The sequence below is a fragment of the Mustelus asterias genome, unplaced genomic scaffold (genome assembly GCF_964213995.1).
Source record: "Mustelus asterias unplaced genomic scaffold, sMusAst1.hap1.1 HAP1_SCAFFOLD_76, whole genome shotgun sequence".
Classification (NCBI taxonomy): Eukaryota; Metazoa; Chordata; class Chondrichthyes; order Carcharhiniformes; family Triakidae; genus Mustelus; species Mustelus asterias.
Window position 1 is genome coordinate 726710 of NW_027590135.1, and position 24484 is coordinate 751193.

The window sequence follows — 24484 nt, forward strand, 5'->3', positions numbered from 1 at the left end:
CAAACAGTCTCTTTTGCTGCTTCTGTGCGTGTCTTTCTCTGTCCATTGCATTCTTGGTATTCTGCAGTAGAATTGTGTGGCCAGACTGAACCTCCCTGACAATCGTGGTGGTGTTAAACAAGAATGTGGAAGTGAATATATGAATGGCTACAGTGATAGACAGCAGGGGGGTGCTGGCTTGGCCATCGCAAAGTGGCGCAGCGGACGTGTGCTGGACTGATAATTCAGAGGTTGCTGCTTCGAAGAAATCCTCTACTACTTTCTGTTAGCGATCATAACAAAACTACTTCACAGCAATTCTGCAACTTTTTCGTGGAATGTGCAGGCATTTACATTGGATCCTCTTTTCTGTATTCACCCTCAAACTGCAGTAAATCGCATTGATCTGCACACAAGCTGTCGATGCTGTGAACATGCACCAGGGTATATCAGTGACAGAGGTAATGGTGTGCAGGGCACAATTTTAGAATTTGTGGATGATCTGAAAGTTGGAACCATTGTGACCTATGAGGAGGATAATGTCAAACTTCAAAAAGGGCATCGACAAGTTGACAGAATGAGTGGACAGGTTGCAGATGAAATTCAAAGCTGAGAATTGTGAAGTGATTCATTCTGATAGGAAGATGATAGAGAGACAATGAAAAGTAAAAGGAAAACAGTTCCAAGTTTTCGAATCCATTTCATTAGTGAGGTTTCTCAGTCCTACAACTCTACATGAGGTGCAACAGTAAAACTCGAAAATAAAAGAAAATTATTACGGATGCTGTAATCTCAAAGCAAAAGAGAAAATGCTGGAAAATCTCTGCAGGTCTGGCAGCATCTGTAAAGAGTAAAATGAGCTGATCTTTCGAGTCCAGGTGACCCTTTGAGAAAGGGCCATCTGGACTTGTTTACTGCTAACTGATAACTTCCTTAAAGTCAATAATAATCCATTCAAAATATCAGAATATGTATTTTACAATCATAATCACACGTTTGAGTCAATTACTGCATCTCATATTTGTAAATTGCCTTTTGTTAGTTCATTAACATATTTAAAAAGTCATTTAACTGAATGCTGGTAGTTTTATCAATGCCTTAATGTCGACTGCTTTGAAAATCTTACCACCCCCTGAGGGATTCCACTTACAGGTATTAAATATCATGAGACCTCTGGACTGAGTGGATCGGGACAAACCGTTCCCACTAGTGGGATGATGAAGAACGAGAGAGAACAGGTTCAGCATCATTAGCAAAGGAAGGAATAGGAATACGAGGAAAATATTTTTCACACAGCGAGTGCTTAATGTGTGGAATGCACTGCCGGAGAGTGTGGTGGAGGCGGATTCGATTGAAGTGTTCAAAAGGAATCAGACTGTTACCTGAAAAGGAAGAATGTGCAGCGTTACAGGGAGAAGGCGGAGATGTTCATTTTCTTTCACAACTTCTTACATAACTTCTTGTTCATCACTCATCACTGAATCGAATTTGAATTGTTGTCTTGTCGTTACTAATCATGGAGAAGTGCAGCAATGATTATATGGCAAGAGAGCTGGTGTGAGTCATGAGTCTAATGGGAGAGTTAAAAAAAGAACAACTATGTGCCTAAAAGAAGGTGAGGATGGCAGGGAAACGAAATCTGAAATAAAAACAGAAAATGCCAGAAACCTCAGCAGGTCTGGCAGCATCTACGGAGAGAGAAACATAGTGAATACTTCGACACTGTATGACTCTTCTTCAGAGTTGAAGAGAGGCTGAAATGTGACGGATTTTAAAATGTTGAAGGGAATTCGGAGCACATTCGGGATTATTCATTGACGCTATTAGAAAAGCAAATGGCATGTCTGTTTTTATTGCAAGTGGATTGGAGTAGATAAAGAAAGGTGTATTGCTGCAATTGTCCAGGATTTTATTGAGACTACATCTGCAATACTGTGTACAGCTATGGTCTCCACATTTGAGAAGGGATAGACTTGCATTGGAGGCGGTACAGAGAAGGTTCACGAGATTGCCCCCCGGAAGGAAGAGGTTGTTCTGTGAGGAGAGGCTGAGTGAATTAAGTTGAGAGACCCTGGCGCTCAAAACAATGTGTAAACGCTGAGTCAATGCTTCCATTCCTGTCCTCTGGGCAGACAAGCGGCAGATAAAGCAAAAGTAAAGTAAACTTTAAATAAAGTTTTATATTCGTCATAAATCAGGATTCTGACTAATAAATACTGCAGTGAAGTTACAGTGAAATTCCCCCAGTCTCCATACTCCGGCTCCTGTTCGCGTCAATGCAGCTAATTAGATGAAGTTCAATGCTGAGAAGTGTGAGTTGATTCATTTTGAGAGTGTGGAGAAACAAAGGGAGAAACTCTTAAGGAAATGCAGGAACAAAGGTACCTCGGGTTTTAAGGACAAAAGTAATTGAAGTTGGCTGGGCATGTTGAGAGAGCATGTAATAAAACGAATGGCATCCTACGCTTTATTGGAGGATTGAATACATGAATAAGAACGGCAATCTGAGCTTTTAAATACACGAGATAGGCCTCACCTGGAGCACTGAGCCCAGTGCTGGGCACGACAATCAAAGAAGGTTGTGAAGACATTGGAGACGGTGCAAAGGAGATTTACATGAATGATTCCATTGATAAAGATCTGTAACTATGAAGATAGATTGGAAGTTAGGTATTTTCCATGAGGCAAATAAGTCTAAGAGGAACTGTAGAGGGACAGGGAGCATTGAGGAAACAAGCCGGGGGGCGGAGGAGGGGTGGTGGGGGCGGGGGGGGGGGCGGTGGCTGCAGAAGGACTTGGGCAGGCTCGGACAGTGGGCAGAGAAGTGGCAGATGGGATACAATGTGGAAAAGTGTGAGGTTATGCACTTTGGAAGGAGGAATGGAAGTTTCGAAATGGGGAAATGCTGAGGAAACCAGAAACACAAAGGGGCTTGGGAGTCCCAGTTCAAAATTCTATTAATGTTAATGAGCAGGTGCATTCGGCATTTAGGGGGGCAAATGCAATGTCGAGAGGGCTAGAGTACAAGAACAGAGATGTACTTCAGAGGCCGACAAAGTCTCTGGTCAGACACCATTTGGAGTATTGTGAGCAGTTTGGGACCCGTATTTAAGGAAGGATGTGCTGGCCTTGGAAGGCGTCCAAAGGAGGCTCACAAGAATAATCCCTGGACTGAAGAGCTTGTTGTATGAGGAACGGTTGAGGACTCTGCGTCTGTCCTCGGTGGAGTTCAGAAAGATGAGGGGAGATCTTATTGAAACTTACAGGATACTGCGAGGCATGGATAGCGTGGACATGGAGAGGATGTTTCCACTAGTAGGAAAAACTAGAACCAGAGGGCACAACCTCAGTCTGAAGGGATGATCCTTTAAAGCAGAGATGAGGAGGAATTTCTTCAGCGAGAAAGTGGTGAATCTGTGGAACTCTTTGCCGCAGAGGGCTGTGGAGGCGAGGTGATTACGTTTTTTTTAAGACATAGAGAGATAGGTTTTGATTAATAATGGGATCAGGGGTTAACGGGAAAAGACAGGAGAATGGGAATGAGACAAATATATGATTGAATGGCGCAACAGACTCGATGGGCAGAGTGGCCTAATTCTGCTCCTATGTCTTATGGTCTTGTATAACAGAAAGAAGAGTGGCACCGTCGTTAGCACTGCTGCCACACAATGACAGGGACCCGGGTTCAATTCAGGCCTTGGGTGACTGTTCGTAATTTTCACATTTTCTTTGTGTCCACATGGCTTTCCTCCGGGTGCCCCTGCCCCCTCCCCGCAACCGCCCCCCCCCCCCGCCCCGCCACACACGCACACACTCCATTGATAGGTTAAGTGGATTTACCGTGCTAAACGTTCCCTTATATGTCCCAGTATGTTTAGATTAGGAAGATTAACAGGGTTAATGTGTGAGGTTGCGTGGATAGGTCCGAGAATCAGTGCAGACTCAATGGACTGAATGTCCACCTTCTGCACATTAGGGATTCTGTGATAAAGGTTTTCATCTCCCCGAATTCATCAACAACCAGGCGTAAAATCTCAAAATAAGTGTCAAAATTGCACCGATCAGTGCCTAATGTACACAACTTTGGACATTATACGTACATTTAACATGGCCAATTCACCTAACCTGCACATCTTTGAATGACGGGAGTAAACTAGAGCACCTAGGAAACCCACGGGGAGAATGTGCTGATTTTGCACAGTCACCAAAGGCCATAACCAAACCAGGGTTTCTAGGGGCTGTGAGGTGGGGGAGTGGGATCAGGTAGAATGCTGTTTCAATAAGGCAGTGTGGACTTGATGGGCCAAATGGGCTGTCGTACATTGCAAAGATTCAGTGGTTTGAGAATCTAAAACATGATCGTATTTAATGGCGGAGCAGGCTGGAGGGGCCATGTGGTCCACTTCTTATCCGAGTTATTATCCAAAAAGCCGGTAATTGATTTCTGATATCAGAATTTACTCCAAATACCCTTAATGCATCAACCCTGTGCTCACTGACAAACACTGACTCGTGGTTAAGCAATGCCTCAATTATAAAATTCTTATCCATGTTTCCAAATCCTTCCATCTCCTCAGCTCTTCCTCCCTTTCATCAACTCCAGCCCAGCAATCCTCTGAAATATCTGGGCTCCTCTGATTCTGGCCTCGTGAACATCCCTGATTTGATTCACTCCACCAGCTCTCTGGGTCTCAGTTCTGGAATTCCCTCTCTAAACGCCTCTGCTTCTCACTTACGTTCCTTCCCATTCATTTATTTCCTCTTTCATTTCCCGCGGGTTTCATATTTTGCACCCTGACTTTTGCCTCTTCAATTCCCATCACCAAATAATAGTTGCACAACTATAATTCACTGAGCGATTCCACTTTAAGGATTCTTTCGCCTCCAGCTCTCTGATTTCTCATTGGTTTCAGCCCCGGATCGAATTGAAAGACGCAATGACGCTGGGCTGGGAGTGACGCTCGGCGAGTCGCGCAAGCTCGGCGCATACTGATTGGTCAGTGCGTTGCGATTGGCTAAAGAAGATGTCAATCACATTAGGGACGTGGTTTGTCAGCAGCGTGATCTGTTATTGGTTAGAAATTTAATTTTCATTTTCATTCTTTTCTTAATTCAGCCGAAGGGAGCGCACAGATTGAATAAAGTAGCTTTCAATCAGTCGGCGCATACCGTCCATTGGATAACCGTGATGCGTCAATTTCCTGTTGGCTTTCCCAGCTGCCAGTCACAGGTCGCTGGCGGAAATTTACCCTGGGTCCATCAGACACCGGACGGAGCGGCAGCAAATGTCCGGCCAGTGGCTTCAGTCTCCGGACCGGGATCCTGAGCCCGCGGCGGGGCTTCGGATGGGTAAAAGGTTTTGGCATCGAGAATTCCGTCCCGCCCGGCAATCAGTCCGCAGCTCAGGGTTTCCAATGGCGGCTTGCGATGTAAACATGTCATGCTGCATTTCCCCAGTCTCAGCAGTGACGGTCCTGCAAACCACCTGGAGTCAGACCAATCAGCACAGACACTGGGATCTTCCCGTGCTCTGTGTGTGGGGCTCAGTGCCACACCGGGTAAGAGCCCCTCACTCTGCAGAGGCCAGGGAGAGATACTGGGATCTTCGAGTGCTCTGTGTGTGGGGCTCAGTGCCATACCGGGTTCAAGCAACTCACTCTGATTAGGCCAGGTAGACATACTGGGACCTTTCAATGTTCTGTGGGAACGGCACGGTGGCACAGTGGTTCGCGCTGCTGCCTCACACAACCAGTGACCCATGTTCAATTGCGGCCCCGGGTCAATGGTCTGTGCGGAGTTTACACGTTCTCCTCGTCTCTCCGTGGGTTTCCTCTGGGTGCTCCGGTTTCCTCCCACACCAAAGATGTGTGGTTTGGGTTGATTGGCCATGCTAAATTGACCCTAGTGTTAGTGGGTTAGCAGGGTAAATATATGGGGTGAGAGGGAAAGGGCTTGAGTGGGAATTTGGTCAGAGCAGACATGATGGGTCGGATAGCCTCCTTCTGCACTGGAGGGATGCTATGATTCTGTGTTTGGGTGGGGCTTGGTTACTCATTGTTTGGTTCTAAGTACAACCTCTGTCTCTTACAGTCAATCTGGGTATCCCTGACTGTGCAGAATGGTCGTATGTCACCACACACATTGAGATGGAGGAGCTGCCGCCTAAGATGAAGATGATTGAGAACTCCAGCCTTCTCCTGACTCGTTTACTGAGGCCCAGTCGTTCTTCGTCATGTTCCCTAGGATGTCAGGTACGTTAACATCTTCGTTTGCTGTGAACACTGACCTGACAGTGGGAATGTATTGGAGTAGGATGGTGCAGTCAACCCTGTCAAAGGCATGGATAGTCTGAGAAGGATGAGGAGGGATTGTTCAGTTGGGTAAGACTGCACTCAGCTGGTTCCATTCTTCTCTTTCTGGTCATATGCAGAATATCACTTGCAATGCTTTCTCTTCCTACTCCAGTGCTGTTAACATCCAAATCCCCCAAGGATCTATCCTTGTCTCCCTCCTATTTCTCATCTTACCCCTTGGTGACATTATCTCAAAACACCGTGGTAGTTTTCAAGTGTATGCTGATAACACCCATCTCTACCTCAACATCACCTGTCACAACCAATCCCCTGTTATTAAATTATTCGACTCCTTCTCTGACCTCCAGTCCTGGCTAAGCAGAGAATTCCCCCAAGTAAATATTTGGAAAACCAAAGTTCCCACCATAAGTTCCGTTCCCAGTCACTGACACCATCTTTCCCACTGGACAATGTCTGAAACAAATCCTCATTGTTCCACTGGAGCAAGCTGAGAGGGAGTGATTGGAGGCAGCAGTGCTGGTGAGAGATTAATTGAATTGTTTATTTATTTAATTAGTCAGCTAGTGTGTGTTTTCTTTGGCCTTTACTTTTGCAGTAGTATTTTAAGTTTAAAGGGAAAACTGGAAGTGGGCTGCTAAGGAGTCTGGGAAGGGTTTTTATTTTAACTTTAAAAGTCAGTTACCTGGGAGGTTCCCCCTCATTGTTCCATTGGTGCAAGCTGAGAGGGAGTGATTGGAGGCAGCAGTGCTGGTGAGAGATAAATTGAATTGTTTATTTATTTAATTAGTCAGCTCGTGTGTGTGTTTTTTTGGCCTTTACTTTTGAAGTAGTATTTTAAGTGTAAAGGGAAAACTGGAAGTGGGCTGCTAAGGAGTCTGGGAAGGGTTTTTATTTTACCTTTAAAAGTCAGTTACCTGGGAGGTTCCCCCTCATTGTTCCATTGGAGCAAGCTGAGAGGGAGTGATTGGAGGTAGCAGTGCTGGTGAGAGATAAATTGAATTGTTTATTTATTTAATTAGTCAGCTAGTGTGTGTTTTGTTTTGGCCTTTACTTTTGCAGCAGTATTTTAAGTTCAAAGTGAAAACTGGAAGTGGGCTGCTAAGGAGTCTGGGAAGGGTTTTTTAAACGCGCAAAGTATAAACGGTAGGCTGCAGTATACAGCGGGCAGCGTCGGGAGCGGGCAGTGTAGTGCGTGGGAAGCAGAGTTTGAGCTATAAGGCTTTGGCACACAGGGCCTAGGCAGAAAGGGCGAGCAGGGATGAGTTTAATTCATTTTTGTACTTTCTTCCTGGTACTGGCAAGGTATCTAGAGGGGATGGGTGTGCAGGCTGTGCTATGTTCCTCTTGCACTATGTTTGAGGTGAGGGACGACGACAGTGTCCCTGCTGATTACACCTGTGGGAAGTGCACCAATCTGCAGCTCCTCCAAAACCGTGTTAGGGAACTGGAGCTGGAGTTGGATGAACTTAGGATCATTAGGGACGCAGAGGTGGTCATAGACAGAAGCTTTAGGAATACAGTTACTTCGAGGAATGAAAACAGATGGGTGACGGTGAGAGGGGCTGGGAGGAAGCAGTCCGTGCAGGGATCCCCGCTGGTCGTTCCCCTGAGCAACAAGTATTCCGCTTTGGATACCGTTGAGGGGGATGACATACCAGTGGTGAGCCGCAGTGAGAGGATCTCCAGCACTGTGTCCGTCTCTGTGGCTCGGGAGGGTAAGGGGCAGAGCGGGAGGGCAATAGTTATTGGGGACTCGTTAGTCAGAGGGATAGGTAGGAGGTTCTGTGGCAGCAAAAGAGACTCACGGATGGTATGTTGCCTACCGGATGCCAAGGTCCGTGACGTCTCCGACCGTGTTTTCCGGATTCTGAAGGGGGAGGGGAAACCGTCACAAGTCGTGGTACACATTGGTACCAATGACATAGGTAAGAGAAGGGACGGGGACTTAAAGCAGGAATTTCTGGAGCTGGGCTGGAAGCTGAGAGCCAAAACAAAACATGTGGTCATCTCTGGTACGTTACTGGTGCCACGTGATAGCGAGTTGAGGAACAGGGAGAGAGTGCAGTTAAACAGGTGGTTGCAGGGATGGTGTAGGAGGGAGGGTTTCAGATACGTGGATAATTGGAACACATTCTGGGGAAGGTGGGACCTGTACAAACAGGACGGGGTGAACCTGAACCAGAGGGGCACCAATATCCTAGGAGGGAAATTTGTTACGGCTCTTCAGGGGGGTTTAAACTAATTTGTCAGGGGAGTGGGAAAAGGAGTTGTAGTCCAGAAGTCAGTGAGGGTGGTGAGGTATTGGGGAAGGTATCAGGGTCAAGGGTGGGTACCGGTAGACAGGAAGGTGGGTTGAAGTGTGTCTAATTCAATGCAAGGAACATCCGGAACAAGGTAGATGAACTTGGGGCGTGGATTGGTACTTGGGACTACGATGTTGTGGCCATTACGGAGACGTGGGTAGAACAAGGACAGGAATGGTTGTTGGACGTTCCGGGGTATAGATGTTTCACTCAGTGTAGGGAAGCTGGTAAAAGCGGTGGAGGAGTGGCATTGTTAATCAAGGATAGTTTAACGGCTGCGGAAAAGCACTTCGAGGGAGGTCTGCACACTGAGGTAATATGGGCTGAAGTTAGAAATAGGAAAGGAGCGGTCACGTTACTATAGGCCCCCAAATAGTAATAGAGATGTGGAGGAAGAAATTGCTAAGCAGGTTATGGATATGTGTGGGGGTCACAGGGTAGTTGTCATGGGGGACTTTAACTTTCCAAATATTGATTGGAACCTTTGAAGGTCAAATAGTTCGGATGGGGCAGTTTTTGTGCAGTGCGTGCAGGAGGGTTTCCTGACACAATATGTGGATAGGCCGACAAGAGGTGAGGCCACATTGGATTTGGTACTGGGAAATGAACCGGGCCAAGTGTTAGATTTGGTTGTGGCAGAGCACTTTGGAGATAGTGACCACAATTCGGTGTCTTTTGTTGTTGCAATGGAGAGGGACAGGGCCGTATGGCAGGGCAAGGTTTACAATTGGGGGAGAGGTAATTATGATGCGATTAGGCAAGAATTAGGGGGCATAAGTTGGGAACAGAAACTGTCAGAGAAAGGAACACGTGAAAAGTGGAACTTTTTCAAGGAACAAATACTGGATGTCCTTGATAGGTATCTCCCTGTCAGGCAGGGAGGAAATGGCCGAGTGAGGGAACCATGGTTCACGAAAGAGGTGGAATGTCTTGTGAAAAGGAAGAGGGAAGCTTATGTATGGATGAGGAAACAAGGTTCAGATGGCTCGATGGTGGGTTACAAGTTAGCAAGGAATGAGCTGAAAAAGGGGCTTAGGAGAGCTAGGAGGGGACACGAGAAGTCCTTGGCGGCTCGGATCAAGGAAAACCCCAAGGCTTTTTCCTCTTATGTGAGGAATAAAAGAATGACCAGGGTGAGGTTAGGGCCGGTCAAGGACAGTAGTGGGAACTTGTGTATGGAGTCAGTAGAGATAGGCGACGTGATGAATGAATACTTTTCTTCAGTGTTCACGAAGGAGCGGGGCCATGTTTTTGAGGAAGAGAAGGTGTTACAGGCTAATAGGCTGGATGAAATAGATGTTCGGAGGGAGGATGTCCTGGCAGTTTTGAATAAACTGAAGTTCGATAAGTCCCCTGGGCCTGATTAAATGTATCCTAGGATTATTTGGGAGGCAAGCGATGAGATTGCAGAGCCTTTGGCTTTGATCTTTGGGTCCTCACTGTCCACGGGGATGGTGCCAGAGGACTGGAGAATGGCGAATGTTGTTCCTCTGTTTAAGAAAGGGAATAGAAAAGACCCTGGTAATTATAGACTGGTTAGTCTTACTTCGGTGGTTGGTAAATTGATGGAAAAGGTCCTTAGAGATGGGATTTACGACCATTTAGAAAGATGCGGATTAATCCGGGATAGTCAGCACGGATTCGTGAAGGGCAAGTCGTGCCTCACAAATTTGATTAAATTTTTTGAGGAGGTAACTAAGTGTGTTGATGAAGGTAGGGCAGTTGATGTCATATACATGGATTTTAGTAAGTCGTTTGATAAGGTCCCCCATGGTCGGCTTATGATGAAAGTGAGGAGGTGTGGGCTAGAGGGGAAGTTGGCCGATTGGATAGGTAACTGGCTGTCTGATCGAAGACAGAGGGTGGTGGTCGATGGAAAATTTTCGGATTGGAGGCAGGTTGCTAGCGGAGTGCCGCAGGGATCAGTGCTTGGTCCTCTGCTCTTTGTCATTTTTATTAATGACTTAGAGGAGGGGGCTGAAGGGTGGATCAGTAAATTTGCTGATGACACCAAGATTGGTGGAGCAGTGGATGAGGTGGAGGGCTGTTGTAGACTGCAAAGAGACATAGATAGGATGCAAAGCTGTGCTGAAAAATGGCAAATGGAGTTTAACCCTGATAAATGTGAGGTGATTCATTTTGGTAGGACTAATTTAAGTGTGGATTACAGGGTCAAAGGTAGGGTTCTGAAGACTGTGGAGGAACAGAGAGATCTTGGGGTTCATATCCACAGATCTCTAAAGGTTGCCACTCAAGTGGATAGAGCTGTGAAGAAGGCCTATAGTGTGTTAGCTTTTATTAACAGGGGGTTGGAGTTTAAGAACCGTGGGGTTATGCTGCAACTGTACAGGACCTTGGTGAGACCACATTTGGAATATTGTGTGCAGTTCTGGTCACCTCACAATAAGAAGGATGTGGAAGCGCTGGAAAGAGTGCAGAGGAGATTTACCAGGATGCAGCCTGGTTTGGAGGGTAGGTCTTATGAGGAAAGGTTGAGGGAGCTAGGGCTGTTCTCTCTGGAGCGGAGGAGGCTGAGGGGAGACTTAATAGAGGTTTATAAAATGATGAAGGGGATAGATAGAGTGAACGTTCAAAGACTATTTCCTCGGGTGGATGGAGCTATTACATGGGGGCATAACTATAGGGTTCGTGGTGGGAGATACAGGAAGGATATCAGAGGTAGGTTCTTTACGCAGAGAGTGGTTGGGGTGTGGAATGGACTGCCTGCAGTGATAGTGGAGTCAGACACTTTAGGAACATTTAAGCGGTTATTGGATAGGTACATGGAGCACACCAGGATGATAGGGAGTGGGATAGCTTGATCTTGGTTTCAGAGAAAGCTCGGCACAACATCGTGGGCCGAAGGGCCTGTTCTGTGCTGTACTGTTCTATGTTCTATGTTCTATGTTCTATGATCTTGGGACCTCATTGGACTCGGAAATGAGATTCTGACCACATATTGTCCCTTCACCAAGATCACCTATTTCCAGCTGTGCAACATCACGCAATGTTGATAATACTTCAACTCACCCGTACCTGAAATCCTCATCCATGCTTTTGTTACCTCGAGACTTGACAATTCAGACACACTCCTGCCCTATAGACTTCCTTCCCTAAAAAGCACTAGTAAACCAGATAGGGATTTATGACGAGCGACAATTAGATTTTTAATTGCAGATTCATATTCACACTCTGAATTCTTCCTGACAGCCATCTGAATTATTGTTCCTTGCTACAGAGTGCAGCATCACTTCCCCTCACTATACCCCTTCTACCACTACTTGAATAGCATCCGTACTGCTGTGCCAAGGTCAGTCAGCCCGTCCAACCTGCTGTCCCCGCTCTCATCCAAAGAAGCTGAAAGAACCTCGAACCTATTGGACAGTTGTAGAGGCTGACACAGCTGCCCTCTGAGTCCCCTTAGCTGCCTCAGCTGCAGTCACTCGTCCTGCCTGTGACCACTTGGCAAATCTGAAGATTCTATCACGACCTGTCAGGATTCTATCCCCTTACCAGTGTAGTATAAATCGATCCCAAGAGCTCTCACAAAGCTCCCTGGGAGGATGATGGTCCCGCTCCTGGCCAGAGGTAAACTTGTTCATGTCCCAGTTCTGCCAGAAATGGTCGCAATGCCCCAGGAATCTAAAGCCCTCCCTCTTGTACCATCCATGCAGACATGCAGTCTTCTAATCTACCTATACTCACTATTCCATCTCCCCTGAAGGTGCTGACTCTGGCTGGGTTCAGTCATACACTCACTGGTTCCACTCTCTCTCCTGAAAGTGCTGACTCTGTCTGGAACAAAGAACAATACAGCACAGGAAGAGGCCATTCGGCCCTCCGAGCCCGTGCCGCTCCCTGGTCCAAACTGGACCATTCTTTTGTATCTCTCCATTCCCACATCGTTCATGTGGCTATCTAGATAAGTCTTAAACATTCCGAGTGTGTCCGCCTCCAACAACTTGCCCGGCAGCGCATTCCAGGCCCCCACCACCTTCTGTATAAAATACGTCCTTCTGATATCCGTGTTAAATACCTCCTCCCCCCCACCACCCCTCCGCCCCCCCCCCCCCCCCCCCCGGCCACCATCACCTTGAACCTATGACCCCTCGTGAACGTTATCACCGACCTGGGAAAAAGCATCCCACCGTTCACCCTATCTATGCCTTTCATAATTTTTACACCTCTATTAGGTCACCCCTCATCCTCCGTCTTTCCAGTGAGAACAACCCCAGTTTAGCCAATCTATTCTCATACCTAAGCCCCTCCATACCAGGCAACATCCTGGTAAACCTTCTCTGCACTCTCTCCAAAGCCTCCACGCCCTTCTGGTAGTGTGGCGACCAGAACTGGACGCAGTATTCCAAATGCGGCCGAACCAACGTTCTATACAACGGCAACATCAGACCCCAACATGTATACTCTATGCTCCGTCTTATAAAGGCAAGCATGCCATATGACTTATTCAGTACCTTCTCCACCTGTGACGTCACCTTCAAGGATCTGTGGACTTGCACACCCAGGTCCCTCTGCGTATCTACACCCTTTATGGTTCTGCCATTTATCGTATAGCTCGCCGCTACGTTAGTTCTACCAAAATGCATCACTTCGCATTCATCTGGATTGAACTCCATCTGCCATTTCTTTGCCCAAATTTTCAGTCTATCTATATCCTCTGTAGCCTCTGACAATGTTCCTCACCATCTGCAAGTCCTGCCATTTTCGTGTCGTCCGCAAACTTACTGATCACCCCAGTTACACCTTCTTCCAGATCGTTGATATAAATCACAAACAGCAGAGGTCCCAGTACAGAGCCCTGCGGAACACCACTATTCACAAGCATCCAGCCAGAACAAGACCCTCCCACTACCACCCTCTTCTGTGGTTTTCTGTGACCAAGCCATTTCCCCACCCATCTAGGCACCTCCCCCTTTATCTCATGAGATCCATCCTACCATGAGGGACTTTGTCAAACGCTTACTAAAGTGCAGATAGACGACATCCACGGCCCTTCCCTCGTCAACCATTCAAGTCACTTCTTCAAAAAACTCCACCAGGTTAGTGTGGCATGACCTCCCTCTCACAAACCATGCTGACTATCGTTAATGAGTTTATTCCTTTCTAAATGCGGATACACCCTATCTCTAAGAATCCTCTCCAATAACTTCCCGACCACGGACGTCAAGCTCACCGGCCTATAATTTCTCGGGTCATCCTTCCTGCCCTTCTTAAATAACGGGACCACATTAGCTATCCTCCAATCCTCTGGGACCTCACCTGTGTCCAGTGACGAGACAAAGATTTGCGTCAGAGGCCCAGCGATTTCATCTCTCGTCTCTCGTCTGGGTTCAGTCATACACTCACTGATTCCTCTCTCTCTCTCGAAGATGCTGCCTCTTGCTCAGTTCAGTTCTACACTCATTGGTTCCCCTCCCTTTCTCTGAGGGCAATGGCTTTGATTGGGTTCAGCTCCACACTCACTGGTTCCTCTCTCTCTTCCCCTGAAGGTGATGACTCTGGGTGGATTCTGTTCCACATTCACATGCCCCTCTCTCTCATACATATAAAGATGTTGCCTCGTCTCGAGGGTATTTGGGAGGAGGAGAGGTTGAATGAACGAGGATTGTTTTCACTGAAAAGACGGAGGCTGAGTGGTTACCTGATATAGATCATAAAAATCGTGAGAGGCATAGACAAGGTGAATAGTAACATACTTTCTCCCAGGGGTGGAAGGGGGAACATGTTCAAGGTGAGAGGGGGAAAGTTTAAGAGAGATGTGCGGTGGAGTTTTTTCACACAGCGAGTGGTGGGTGCCTGGAACAGTTTGCCACAGGAGGTGGTCGCTGGAGGCACATTAGCAACATGTGGGTACATGAATACGGAGGGAATAGAGAAATACGGACTGAATAAGGGCAGAAGGTTTTTTCTTCAGTTTACTTAGGACATCATGTTCGGCCCGGGCTTGGAGGGCCGAAGGGCCTATTCTTTTGCTGCACTTTTCTTTGTTCTCTTTAAACAGCGAATAGAAGCAATAGGCCTTTCGGCACATCGAGCCTGATCTACCATTCTTTATGATCCTGGCTGATCAAATTCTATTTCCTGATCCCACCTTACACCCACATCCCTTGACCCCTTTAGCCCCAAGAGCTATATCTAATTCCTTCTTGACATCACACATTTTTGCCTCAACTACTTTCTGCATTCGCTATTTTCACAGATTCACCACTCTTGGGTGAAGAAATTTCTCCTCACCTCAGTCCGAAAGGTTTTCCCCTTAACCTTACACAAATTATATCAATAACATTCTGCCTGAATCTACCCTTTCTAGTCCTGTTAGAATTTTATAAGTTCCTAGGAGACCCCTCTCAATCTTCTAAACTCCAATGAACATACGGATAAAAGCTTCTCTGCCGTTTGGCCATTCACACCCCTTAATTCCTCTGTGGACAGTTGTTCGCAGTCTTTTCCCTTGGTTTCTATGGCTATGACTCATCTTTCATTCCCTCCGCTTGCAGTATGAATATCTTCCACTTTTAGCTTTGACAAAGGGTCATCTCGACTCAAAACCTCAGCTCTTTTCTCTCCTTACAGATGTTGCCAGACCTGCTGAGATTTTCCAGCATTTTCGCTGTTGGTTCCAATGAATATAATCGGAACTGACTTAATCTTTCCTCATACGAAAGACTTGCCATCCCCGGAATCCACCTGGTAAACGACAGTGAAATTTTGTACTCTATGGCACAAAAAATAACAAGTAGGATATTGCTAGCGTGCAGCAGATTGGCTTAGCCGGAGCGTTCTGGGCCCATAACCCAGGGTTCGACAGATCGGTGCCATGCTCTGCTATTTCCGTTTTCAATATCAGATTTTTTAAAAAAACATTCGGCTGTTTCTCATATGTATCTCTGCTTTTCCTTTACAGGACTCAGTTATTTTCATCAACTCTCGCTTGCAATCAACAGTTTAAGCTGCAACGAGCTCTGTGGTGTAAATGCTACAAACACAGCTTTCCTCCTTTTCTCAGGGCAGTTCTGACACAGTCAAAAGGCCTTTAAATCATAGAATCCCTACAGTGCTGAAGGCCATTCGGCCCATGGAGACGACACCGAATCTCTGATACAGCATCACATCCACGCCGTATAGCCATAGCACCACGCATCCACCCTAACCCGCTAATCTATCTGACCTTCAATTTTTAACACACCAAAGGCAATCTAGCATGGCAAAACCACCCAGCCTCCACATTTTAGGACTGTGGAAGGAATCCGGAGTACTCGGTTTCCAGACGTAACTTACCTGTGTGAATGCAGCTCCATAAACAGTCAAAGTTTGACGCCATCCTGTAGAAAGCATCTGCTTTCATTCGCTCCCCATCCACAGACATTCACTCCCTCCACCAAAAAATAAAGTTTATTTATTAGTCACAAATAGGCTTACATTGTCATTGGCAGACAGCGGCAGTGGTGTGTACGATCCACAAGATGCATTGCCTGAATTAACAAAGGCTCATTTGACAGCACCTTCCAAACCCACCGTGACTATGGCCGAGAAGGAAAAGGGCAGCAGACGCATCAAAACAACACCACCTGGAAATCTCCCTCCAAGCCACTCACCATCAGGACTTGGAAATGTATCGCCGTTCCTTCAGTATCAGTAGGTCAGAACCCAGAAACTTCCCACCCCCCACCCCCAAATCGCACTATGGGTGTACCTACATGACATTGATGGCAGCAGTTGAAGATTGCAGTTCAGCACCGCGTACCCCAAAACAATTATGGACGAGCAATAAATCCTGTCTGAGCAAGCGACGCCCTAATCCCATGAATGGACAAAGTAAAAGAGAACACTGATCAAAAAGGTTCCTCCTCACCTCCGTCTTCAATGGGAGGTTGCTTTTTTAAAAACTCTGCTTTTCCGGTCACATTGTCAGTGTAATTCTGTGCACAATCAGGATTATTTAGTAAGTGTTGTCCCATTGCAGAATCACATTGTGCCGTAGTGACCTGCCTGGTAGTGTATATGATAGGATTTGTCACCGTGATTCACCGCATCCCTGAAGCTATGGACTGCCCAGGACACACAATCAGTGTGGAAATCAGTTTGCATGTTTCAGTATCTGGAACTATTCGTCTCTGAATTTGTCTGGCGTTGTTTCTGTGAGTGTCTCGGACTCTTATAAAGTATGTGAGTGTGGGATCATTCTGGACCTGTCAATGTCTCTTTATTCTGTGATCTGTCTGTGGGGTGTCTCAGTGGTACAGTAGTTAGCACTGTTGCCTCACAGCACAGGGGACCCGGGTTTGATTCCCGGCTTGGGTCACTGTCTGCGTGGAGTTTGCATGTTCTCACTGTGTCTGCGTGGATTTCCTTCGGGTGCTCTGGTTTCCTCCCACAGGCCAAAGACACGCTGGTTAGGTGCATTGGCCGTACTAAACTCTCCTTCAGTGTAACCAAACAAGTGCCGGAGTGTGGCGACTGGGGGGAATTTCACAGTAACTTCATTGCAGTGTTAATTCAAGCGTTCTTGTGACTAAGAAATAAACTTTAAATTTTATATAAATGTGGGAATCATCGATAATTTTAAATACCCTGGCGCTGTTTGTGGAATATATGCGTTAATTCCCCTGGTACTGTTTATAGAACATCAGCTTTATGTTGTATCTATCAGTGGAATCAATTCTGTATGTAAGTCTCTGGTGCTGTTTAAAATTGTGGGTTTCATTTGTTATCTTTCACTCATCTCTCTCTCTCGCTATTTTTTCTTTGGTATCAGGGGGACCGATATCCTGGCAGGAAGGTTGGCTAAGGCTCCTGGAGAGAGTTTACACTAGATAGGTTGGGGGGAGGGGATCAAAGTGACGTGGCTGAGAGTGAGGAAGGTAGCTCGCAAACACAGAAGGGTTATAGGCAGTGCAAGAGGGCAGGTGGACTGGGAACAGAGAAGGGGAGAGGTCAGACCATAGGTTTGAGATGTGTCTACTCTAATGCCAGGAGTATAGTGAATAAACAACTAGCAAAAGGAGGAGAGGGCTTGGGAGATGTTAGTAGCGCTTCAACAAACCGGGTCCAGATAAAGGCTGGCATAAAGACACTTTGCCTGAATGCACGAAGCATTCGAAACAAAGTAAATGAGTTGATGGCACAAATCCATACAAATGAATATGATCTAGTGTCCATCACAGAAACGTGGTTGCAGGGTGACCGGGACTGAGAACTGAATATACAGGGTTATCAGACATTTAGGAAGGATAGACAGGTAGAAAGAGGAGGTGGGGTAGCTTTGTTAATAAAGGATAATATCAGGACGGTAGTGAGAGACGACATAGGCTCTAAGGAGCAAAGCGTGGAATCGTTGTGGGTGGAGATAAGGAATAGTAGGGGGAGAAAGACACTGGTAGGCGTGGTCTATAGGCCCCCAAATAATAACTTAGAGGTGGGGAGGGCTATAAACAAGCAAATAATGGTGCGTGCAAAAGTGGAACGGCAATAATCATGGGGGATTTCAACCTACATATTGATTGGTCGACTCAAATTGGACGTGGAGGGCTTGAGGAAGAGTTCTTGGAATGCTGTCGGGATTGTTTCATTGAACAGTATGTTACAGAACCTACGAGAGAGCGAGCTATCTTGGATCTGGTTCTGTGCAATGAGACAGGTAGGATTAAGAATCTTCTTGTGAAGGATCCTCTTGGGATGAGTGATCATAATATGGTGGAATTTCTGATACAGATGGAGGGTGAGAAAGTAGGGTCCCAAACCAGTGTCCTCTGCTTGAACAGAGGGGAGTACGAGAGGATGAGGGTGGAATTGGCTAATGTAGACTGGGCGAGCAGACTGGTAGGTAGGACAGCTGAGGAACAGTGGAGGATTTTTAAGGAGATTTTTTAAAGTACTCAGCAAAAATATATTCCGGTGATAAAGAAGGACTGTAAGAAAATGGATAACCGGACGTGGATAACGAAGGAAATAAAGGAGAGTATTAAAATAAAATCAGATGCGTACAGAGTGGCCAAAAATAGTGGAGAATTAGTGGATTGGGAAAGCTTTCAAGAAAAACTAAGAACGACTAAGAAAGCGATTAAGAAAGGAAAGATAGAATATGAAACTAAACTAGCTCAAAATATAAAAAATGATAGTAAATGTTTTTACAAGTATATAAAAAGGAATAGAGTGGCTAGAGTGAATGTTGGACCCTTGGAAGATGAGAGGGGGGATTTAATAGTGGAAAACGAGGAAATGGCTGAGACTTTAAATATGTCCTTTGTGTCGGTCTTCACGGTGGAAGACACAAATAGTTTGCCGAATATTAGAGATCGAGAGTTGGTGGGAAGGGAGGTCCTTAATACAATTACTGTTACTAAGGAGGTGGTGCTTGGTAGACTAATAGGACTGAAGGTAGACAAGTCCCCGGGCCCGGATGGAATGCATCCCAGGGTACTAAAGAAATGGCTGAGGTAATAGCAGATGCGTTAGTAGTAGTAATTTATCAAGATTCGCTGGACTCTGGGGTAGTGCCGGCTGACTGGAAAACAGCGACTGTTACGCCGCTGTTTAAAAAAGGAAGTAGACAAAAGGCGGGTAACTACAGGCCAGTTAGCTTAACGTCCGTAGTTGGGAAGATGCTAGGGTCCATTATTAATAGAGGAAATAACAGAGCACCTGAATAAGAATGGTTCGATCAAGCAGACGCAGCATGGATTCATGAAGGGAAAGTCGTGTTTGACGAATCTACTGGACTTTTATGAAGATGTCACTAGTGCGGTTGACAGAGGGGAACCGGTGGATGTGGTGTTTTTAGATTTCCAGAAGGCGTTCGATAAGGTGCCTCACAAAAGGTTGCTGCGGAAGATTGGGGTACACGGAGTTAGGGGTAAGGTGTTGGCGTGGATTGGGGATTGGCTATCTAACAGGAAGCAGAGAGTTGGGATAAATGGGTGCTTTTCTGGTTGGCAGTTGGTGACCAGTGGCGTGCCGCAGGGATCGGTGCTGGGGCTTCAATTGTTTACCATTTACATAGATGATCTGGAGGAGGGGACTGAATCTAGGGTATTCAAGTTTGCTGATGACACGAAGGTGAGTGGGAAAGCGAATTGCGTGGAGGACGCGGAAAGTCTGCAGAGAGATTTGGATAGGCTGAGCGAGTGGGCGAGGATCTGGCAGATGGAATATAACGTTAGCAAATGTGAGGTTATCCACTTTGGAAGAAATAATAGTAAATTGGAATATTATTTAAATGGAGAAAAATTACATCGTGCGACTGTGCAGAGGGACCTGGGGGTCATAGAATCATAGAAACCCTACAGTGCAGAAGGAGGCCATTCGGCCCATCGAGTCTGCACCGACCACAATCCCACCCAGGTCCTACCCCCACATATTTTACCCGCTAATACCTCGAACCTACACATCCCAGGACTCTAAGGGCAATTTTTAACCTGGCCAATCAACCTAACCCGCACATCTTTGGACTGTGGGAGGAAACAGGAGCACCCGGAGTAAACCCACGCAGACACGAGGAGAATGTGCAAACTCCACACAGACAGTGACCCGAGCTGGGAATCGAACCCGGGACCCTGGAGCTGTGAAGCAGCAGTGCTAACCACTGTGCTACCGTGCCGCCCTACGAATCGCAAAAACTCACTCTGCAGGTGCAGCAGGTGATCAAGAAGGCGAATGGAATGTTGGCCTTTATCGCGAGGGGGATAGAATATAAAAGCAGGGAGGTCTTGCTGCAACTGCACAAGGCACTGGTGAGGCCGCAACTGGAGTACTGTGTGCAGTTTTGGACCCCTTATTTGCGAAAGGATATATTGGCCTTGGAGGGAGTGCAGAGAAGGTTCACTAGGTTGATACTGGACATGAGGGGTGTAGCTTATGAGGAGAGATTAAACAGATTGTGTCTGTACTCGTTGGAGTTTAGAAGGATGAGGGGTGATCTTATAGAGACATATAAGATAATGAAGGGGCTGGATAGGGTAGAGGTGGAGAGATTCTTTCCACTTAGAAGGGAAACCAGAACTAGAGGGCACAGCCTCAAAATAAGGCGGGGGGGGCGGTTCAGAACAGAGTTGAGGGGGAACTTCTTCTCTCAGAGGGTAGGGAATCTCTGGAATTTTCTGCCCATTGAAGTGGTGGAGGCTTCCTCGTTGAATATGTTTAAATCACGGGTAGATATTTTTCTGATCGATAAGGGAATTAGGGGTTATGGGGAGCATGCGGGTAAGTGGAACTGATTCGCTTCAGATCAGCCATGATCTTGTTGAATGGCGGGGCAGGCTCGAAGGGCCAGATGGCCTACTCCTGCTCCTGTTTCTTATGTTCTTATGTTCTTATGTATCCATTACTCTGTGTGAGTCTTGCATTGTTTCTAAATCTCTCAGTGAGACAATTGATGTGTGCAAAATAAGGGGGCCTTCAGCAGAGCGAGCGATGGTGGTATAGTGGTGAGCATACCTGTCTTCCAAGCAGTTGACCCGGGTTCGATTCCCAGCCATCGCATTCATCTTTTTTTTAGAATCTTATCCACGGTCTCCTGCGTTTCAAAACATGTGGACAAAAACAGCGAAAACGCAGCATTTGACGGCAATGTCATAAAATGGACTTCACGTTTGCATTTCATTTTTCCGGATGGAAAATTCGGCTTCAATTTCTTCATACTGAAAGCAAATACTGAAATAGATGAACAAGTCTCTGATCCAATAAATGAATTATCAGTCTGAGACAAATATATAAAACAAAGGGAACCGAGCACACCTGGCCTCCCTGACTGTGATCTCAATAATCCTGATGAAGTCAATATGAACATCGTGTGAATCAAATCCTGAACACGGCTACTTTTATACCAGATGTGTGCCTGAAAACAGTAAATGGAACCAGCTCACGATAAACCGCTCAATGTTTAGCGGAAGAGTTTCACTGAGTGATGTGTGCGATTCCCTCTGATGTGCTTGTTCAATGTCGGGGAAAGGCGGATTTGAAATGTTGACTGGGAATTCGGTGCAGTCTCGATGGGCCACTGTGGGATTCAATTATTTTCTTTCATGAATCTATCCGAGATCCCATAGCATCTGGGGAGAGAGAAACGGTCGTTCCCGTGAATGGTCTGCATCTGAAATGTGAACGACCTCTATTTTCTCAGATACGTTCCAGATCTGGCATTATCTCTTTTTTAACATACACCAACAGATCTGGAGCTTATTTCCAGCATTCTGCTGCACCAGGAGTAGCAGTACCATGCTCTGCAGCTGAGTTGGTTAAAGCCCATGTCTAGCAACAGGTCGATCCTGGTTTCAGGGACACGAGCAGTGCCTTGATTACTTTCAGGTGATCTTTCAAGTGTTCATTGCAATTGCCCAAGTTACAATGTCCCTTTCTTGCTAGTCAATATTGTATTTCCCTTTACAGTGGATGATCTGCAAAGATGAAACAAACACAAATTTCGAGACTCCCCACGAATATCTCGACTGTTTATTTACACGATTCAGTTATTTTCATCATTTTGCAGTAAAAAATAATCTCCAATAAACCCAATGCTGTAAATTCTACAAAGACAGTTTTCCTTTTTATTTCCTCAGGGAATTTCTAACACAGTCAAATGGCCTTAGAATCACACAATCCCGACAGTGCTGAAAGAGACCTGCCCATCGGGCCTGTACCGACTCTCCGACAGAGAATCGCACACAGGACCTTTCCACCCCGCTAATCTACCGATACAAACACCTTGGGGAATCTAGCATGGCCAATCCACACAACCTGCTCATCTTTGGGCTGTGGGAGGAAACCGGAGCACTCGGTTTCCTGGGATTACTTGCTTCGGTGAATGCAGCTTGTACAGCACTACAGTTTGGCACCATCCAGGACAAAGCATCCCACGTCATTCCCTTCCCATACATAAAAATTCACTCCGTTCGCTACCAATACACAACGGCAGCAGTGTGCACCATCTCCAAGATGAACTGCACAACTCAGCAAGGCTACTTTGCCAGCACCTTCCCAAACCCACGACCACTACAGCCGAGAAGGACAAGCGCAGCAGACACATCAGAATAATACCACGAGGTTGCACGGCGCTGACATTTAGTTATTGATTGTAGTTATTTATAAGTTGTTGTCGTTCAGTGTGTGTTCTTTAATCTTCTTTATCTTCCAAAGGAAGCGAAATATCTAATTGAAAAATTACTATTTCTAACCCAACCAGCGAATGTTGTGTCAAACTTTAAGAAAGCCCCCGGGGATTGCGATTTCTTCTCGAGTCAGTGGTTTCCCTGGGAGCCGAGTAAACAGAAACAGCATGGAGAGATGGCAGAGCAGGAAATGTCGGTGCCAAACCTCATCAGATCAATGAAGGAGCAAACTGTTTGTTACTAATCTGATCCAAAATTCGACGCTGGTGGGATTCGAACCCACAACCTTTGAATGGCTAAGCTGCCATCTTTTAGAAGTCCAACGCGCTATCCATTGCGCCACAGAGCCGCGCGCTAGGGATTCACTTCTCAGGTCCATACATGGATGCTTGACAAGGTAGAAACGACTGGTAAGTTCAGAACTCTCGTCGTTAAAATGTCAAGAACTGTTGAGAGGAACTTCATTGATTGCAAGTCATGTTGGGGCATCTTATGTCTGTTCAGAAGGCTGTGGAAATACAAACCTTTGTGTCCTTTATACAGGAAATCTGTCCATCACAGAATGATCCTCCCTGTCTCTCCTCCTCATTATCCTGTACATCTTGGAGATTAATCTCGCGGTTTTGATAGTCGGGAGACACATTCCACTCTATCTGTCACAGGACTGATCAGAACCTGTTCCCTGTTCCAGGGAAACATCTGCACAGAACACAACGCAAAGCTGGAAGCTGGAAATCTGAAAGAAACACAAAAAATGCTGGAAATGCTCACCAGGTGAGGCAACATTTTTGATTAATGGAGATTTCCATAAAACCAGTTCCTGAAGTAGAGCACATCTGTACATTTTAAAGTTTCCTTTCATCAACAATGGATGCTCCATTCTATGATTTTGAATAATTCAAATTGATAATCTGCATTGGTATTCTAGTCGCCACAGCCTGAAAACCACTTCAGGCATTGATGTCACCCTTGGATTTTAAACATGAAAACCCAATCTCTATCTTTTTAAAGCTATGATTGAAACTGTATCCAATACCCGCTCAGTCCTTTGTGAAAGAGAAGGAGAATTGAAAATATATTTGAATAACTTTCCTTTGACTCAATTTGTACAGAAGCATAAAGGTGGGAATCACACACAGCACTTCATGAAACTCACCCGCAAAACATTGAAAGTTGACAGTGTTTATTCAAGGGATGGTTCTATTTATTCATTCATTATTAATGGAGAATAGAAAAGTTGGAACAGTATGCAATCTGGGCAATATAACTGATCAAAGTGAAACACAATGGGTACTGGGCAGAGTAAGCCTACCATGGGCAATAGACAAAGTGAAGGTGCGACATTGACGGAGTTGTCAGATGGAGCAGGGAGTCGTTGCAGAGTGAAGGTACATAGGAAAGTAGGTGTGCTAAATGCTTAATGTTCACCGTACAAGTAGATGGTGAAATGCAGACTCCAGGCTGCTTATTCAGTGGGTTCTGAAATGTGTGGAGAGACTGCGGCATCTTGGTGTGGTAAAGGTGCAATACGGATTAGGAACGCTAAATGTTTTTATATAAAATATAAATTGTTTTATATCGTCTCTCCTTGATCTTCGGACCAAGATGTATCAGTTCACACTTCCTTACATTAATTAAGTTGCAATATGTCACGTGTCTGCACATTCCACGAGCCTGTCCATATCTTCTTGAAGATTATCAATATCCTTCTCACTAAAGTTCATAATCTTTTCAAGTTTTGCACCACTGGTAAATTTTGAGATTGAAA

At 45.9% G+C, this 24484-nt stretch overlaps 1 non-coding gene across 1 annotated transcript; it reads right to left on the minus strand.

The window, feature by feature from the left end:
* Positions 1 to 22974: 22974 nt before the first annotated feature.
* trnar-ucu (transfer RNA arginine (anticodon UCU)) lies at positions 22975 to 23065 on the minus strand. Its single transcript is given in 2 exon segments — positions 22975 to 23010; positions 23029 to 23065. It is a non-coding gene; the product is annotated as a tRNA-Arg (tRNA).
* Positions 23066 to 24484: the final 1419 nt, after the last annotated feature.